Consider the following 3,636-nt stretch of genomic DNA (forward strand, 5'->3'; position numbering starts at 1 on the left):
ATGATGTCTAATAAGTGAGCTTACTTGTTATTTATCTGGTTGTTTGATAATCTGGTTTTCTGGTTTCTTACCCGTCTCTTCTTCTGGAATCCTAAGTGACTCACCTTATATTGCTATAATAGAGCTTGTAATTGGTAGTGCATGGTGCAGGTGCAAGTGCAAACGCAAAGTCGTGAAGGTTATTTACAGTATTGAGGTGTCCAATTAAGGGGATAACCACTGCAATAATTTCCTAAAAAGAAGAAGAAATAAAGAACATTTATATCTACAAATATACACGTTTATCGGATATAATATCGTGTTTTTACCCCTCGTCGTTGGTCCTCCTGGGTGGAGTGCATAGTCGAGGTCAAGTGCTTTAGGGTCGCTCCTCCATCCGAGGGACGTACAGGCGAGGGGTGTTGCATGTCGTTCGTCGTTTGGCTAGATATATATTAGGTTAACCATTCCACCGTTCTCTCTTTGGGTTTGTGCATGGTCGAGTGCTTAGTGTCGCTCCTCCATCCTGGGAATCGCAGGTGGAACGAGTTTAACAGTACAGTTTAATTTAATTGGCATCGAAGTTTTATGTTGCTTGCCACCATTCCGCCGTTGGTCCTTCGGGTTGGAGTGCATAGTCGAGGTCGAGTGCTTATGGTCGCTCCTCCATCCGAAAGACGTACAGGCTGGCGGTATTGATTGTGTGATTGTTTTAGTCTTGTTTTATGAAGACATTTCTAAATTATTTTTAGGGTGTCAGGAGCCCTTGATTGTGCTACCTTCCCCCATCCCACCGGCAATTGACCGAGTTGGAGTGCATAAAGGTGTAGGGTCGCTGCTCCGTATCAGTTGAACGCCGGCGGGGCGAGTTGTATGATGGCGTTTAGAGTTTAGGCTTGGTGGACTGAACGAAGTTGAATATGGCTTTAAATATTTCTTGTTTATGATGTTTATCTGGGTTAAGTAGTGAGCTAGGAGTGATTTTTGGGGCAGGGTTGGCTTTAGTTAGTGGTTCAAGCATGGTTTTTCTGTCATTATTGTGCAGCGTGCAGTCCAGAAGATAGTGTTTCATATTTTCTGGGGTGCCGCACTCACAGTTAGGATCTTTATTGGTTATTGTGAAAGAGCATTTATTAAGTTGCATTGATTTCCCTATTCTAAGTTTAGTGATGATTTTATCTATTTGAGAGATTGGATATTTAGGTCTTAAAGAGTTAACTATTAGTTTAATATTATAATGCCATGTATTTTGTGTTTGATCCGAGCTTTCTTGCCATTTATTAATGTAGTGTTTCTTAGCTTTGGACACGAGTTCGCTGATGCCTAATGGGAGTGTTTTAATTCTGTTAGTGATTGATAGTGCTGTTTTGGCTCCATAGTCTGCTACTTCATTGCCAATTATTCCTACGTGAGCTGGGACCCATTCGAAGACTACGTTAAGTTTAAGTTGGTTTATTTCGTTAAGTTCACTATGAATAGCTGCTATTATATCTGGCCTAGTAGATTTATTTGTTTGAAGTGACTGTATAGAGCTAAGACTATCTGAGAAGATGACACTGTTGTTATATTTTTGAGTTTTTATCCAAATGAGAGCTTCATGAATGGCTGTCAGTTCTGCTGTGTATATTGATAAGTTGTCTGACAGCCTGGCGTATTTAACTATTTTAGAATGTCTGGAAAGTTTATCTTCGACTACTGCAAAGCCAACCCTACCGTTATCTGGATTTTTAGAGCCATGCGTGTAGATTTGGATGTGCCCGGGATAGTTTTCATTAGCTGCGGCTTCGAACAGGATTTTTTTAAAGGGAGGAAATGGAGTTGCGTCCGTAGCTTTTTTGATTAGGTATGGTGTGTTACATTCGCTTGGTTGGTTAATATGGTAGAGCGCCACTGAAGATTACGGCGATAAGTCAGTGGCATAATGCTTAACTCTACTTCTAAGCTTTGTCCGCTGGTGTTAGATGGAACTTTAGCTATGATTCTAAGAGCTTGATTTTGGATAACATTAGTGGCAAGCGATCCTTTAAATACACTTTCCGACAGACATAATAATACATAATACGGCCTTTGTTACACCTGTTTTGGCTGGACCAAACTCTGATCCGATGTCCCCTTCCGTGGCCCATTGGGCTATTTCTCGTTCCAGCCAGTGCACCAGTCCACAACTGGTATATCAAAGATCGTGGCATGTGAAATCCGATCTGTGGAATGGTGCATATAAAAGATACCATGTCCCCACACTCCCAATCAAACATTAAAAAAAAAAAAACCTGCATTAAATTTTATAAATGCATACATACATACATACATACATATATAGTGTGGATTGCCCCTCATCAATATGGATTCCCCCTTCCCCCCATTATAAAATTCTGGCTACGCCAGTGGTACGAAGTGATTGAGACTGGTAGATATGGGATTTAACCGGATGCCTCGCTAGCTCAGAGCGCATCGTGGTTAGTCTCGCAATTTGCGGGCGATTCAGTGCCACAGGTTCGAGTCCCAGCAACGGCATGGTGCAATTTGTGAGGCCAGAAAGGATTTAATTATTCCCTGTGCCAGTGCGTTAATATCTATGTATGTAACAGTCAACCTCGACATAGGCCTACATACAAATATATAGATATTCATACATCAATACATACATACATAGTGTGGGTTGCCCCCTCCCCAATATGGATTGCCCCCCCCCCCCCCATAAAATTCTGGCTACGCCAGTGGTACGAAGTGGTTGAGACTGGTAGATAGGCTACCGGATTTAACAAGTCATTGGAAATAGGGCCTATCTAAGCCCACTACATCATCATCTCTCTGTCTCTGTCTCTCAGTCTCTCTGAATATTTAACCAGTAACAAACTAAAAATTAACGTCATTCATGGACATACATAACAGAGAGCATGGGCATGAACCCAATCTTAATTGAATAAAACAACAAAGTTAATAACTAAACCCCAAAAACGATTTATTAAAAAAACGTGTTGAAATCAACAAACTTTAGTTTCCTATGAAATAATAATAATAATAATAATAATAATATTAAAAGCCCCCCAAAAACCCACACACAACCAAAACACAACCTTACCCGACAAACGTTCAGGCTATATAGAACCTTTCCATGTTCATTCAAATTGCTAGACTTGGTCCACTATTTAAATGGGGGTTAAACAGACAAAGCAGAGAATTACAGATCTATCTCGATTTTACCAACTACATAACTAAAATATTCGAGATAGGCTACATACTACATAGCTCAAATCATGGTATACTTGGTATATCAAAGGCCGTGGTAAATATTGTCCTGTTTGTGGGACAGTAGGCTACATAATGGAAAAAAACGTTGCGGGTTTCCTCTGAAGACTACGTATCAGAATCACCAAATGTTTGACATCCAAAAGCCAATGATTAATAAATCAATATGGACTAGCTGTGTCGTTAAACAAGGCTGGTAGGTACAAGGTTCGCAGCCCGGTACCAGCTCCCATCCAGAGCGAGTTTTAACGACTCAATGGGTAGGTGTAAAGCCACTACACCCTCTTCTCTCTCACTAACTACTAACAATTAACAACTAACCCACTGTCCTGGGCAGACAATCCAGATAGCTGAAGTGTTTACCCAAAACAGCGTCCTTGAACCTTAAACGGTACGCAGTGAATATGG

The sequence above is a fragment of the Gigantopelta aegis genome, chromosome 4, assembly GCF_016097555.1.
Source record: "Gigantopelta aegis isolate Gae_Host chromosome 4, Gae_host_genome, whole genome shotgun sequence".
NCBI lineage: Eukaryota > Metazoa > Mollusca > Gastropoda > Neomphalida > Peltospiridae > Gigantopelta > Gigantopelta aegis.